Genomic DNA, 1,310 nt, shown 5'->3' on the forward strand with positions numbered 1-1,310 from the left:
CGTCTTTCACAGAGCAGGTAACCCTGTCAAGGAAAAATTAAATACACCTTCAGGAGCTGAAGATGAAAGAGGAAAAGCTTAGCAATAAATAGTGGTATCTTTTAAGTTAGACGGGGCAGACACCAGTGTTTATTCTGCCTTTACACAGCACTAGCTTCACTGAGATACAGGTACCAGGAAGACCAGCAGCCCACCACATGATTTGTATGGAAAAATGACAATGCAAACATTTTAGGAGATACCTAAATAGAAAGCTAATACAATTAGTGGCCATGAGTAATGATGCGATGACTATTACAAGGCACTTTTGGGTGAGCTGAGCCAAGTCCATGACTTTTGCCCATGGAAGTGTTCTGGTTCCATGTCCATTCATTTTCCATTGACCATTCTGGCAACCTTGGCTGCCCACTGAGCTTGCACCACAGCCAGTTCTATTTCTGACCACAAAGTGATCAGAATATGCAGCATGCTGAATGGCCAGGTCTTTGTTACCCTTGCTGTGAGTTTAGGGTCCTAAGCTGTTCCTGAAGTGCATTTGGACACTCACAAGTTTATGGGACTAGATGGGATTCATCCAGGGGAGCTGGAGCTGAGGGAGCTGGCAGAAGAGCTTACTAAGCTGCTCTCCATCATTTATTATCAGTACTCAAGGAGCTGAGATTTTTTTAGCCCAGAGAAAAGGAGGCTCAGGGGGGTGACCTTATTCCTCTCTACAACTACCTGAAAGAAGGGTGTAGCCAGGTGGCAGTCGGTCTCTTCTCCCAGTGACAGGATGAGAGGACATAGCTGGAAGGTGCGCCAGGGGAGGTTCAGGTTGGACACCAGGTGGAATTTCTTCACGGAAAGGGTTGTTAAACATTGGAACAGGCTGCCTAGGGAGGTGGTGGAGTCACCGTTCCTGGAGGTGTTCAAGAAACGACTGGACGTGGCGCTTAAGTAACACGGTGTAGTTGACAGGGTGGTGTTTGGTCACATGTTGGACTCGATGATCTCAGAGGTCTTTTCCGACTTCAGTGATTCTGTGATTCTGCGATTTCGGGCATGGCTTCGGAGCGCTGCCACACACCTTAGCGCCCGGCTGCTTGCACCGACGCACCGCGACTTCGCCGCCCATCGCGCCCCAGCCTCGCCACTTCCCTCGGCGGCTCCCGGCGCAGCCCCGCCCGCAGCCCCCCCTCCCTGTGGGGATGGAGGTGGTGATTCCCGAGGAAGGAGCGTGCGGCTGCCACCGCCCCAGCAGAGGGCGCGGCGGCTCCGGCAGGGCGGGGTTTGCCGTCTCCTCCTCCTCCTCCTCCTCCTCCTCCTCCTCC

Source organism: Neopelma chrysocephalum, unplaced genomic scaffold (genome assembly GCF_003984885.1).
Source record: "Neopelma chrysocephalum unplaced genomic scaffold, ASM398488v2 Primary Assembly neopelma1_26b, whole genome shotgun sequence".
NCBI lineage: Eukaryota > Metazoa > Chordata > Aves > Passeriformes > Pipridae > Neopelma > Neopelma chrysocephalum.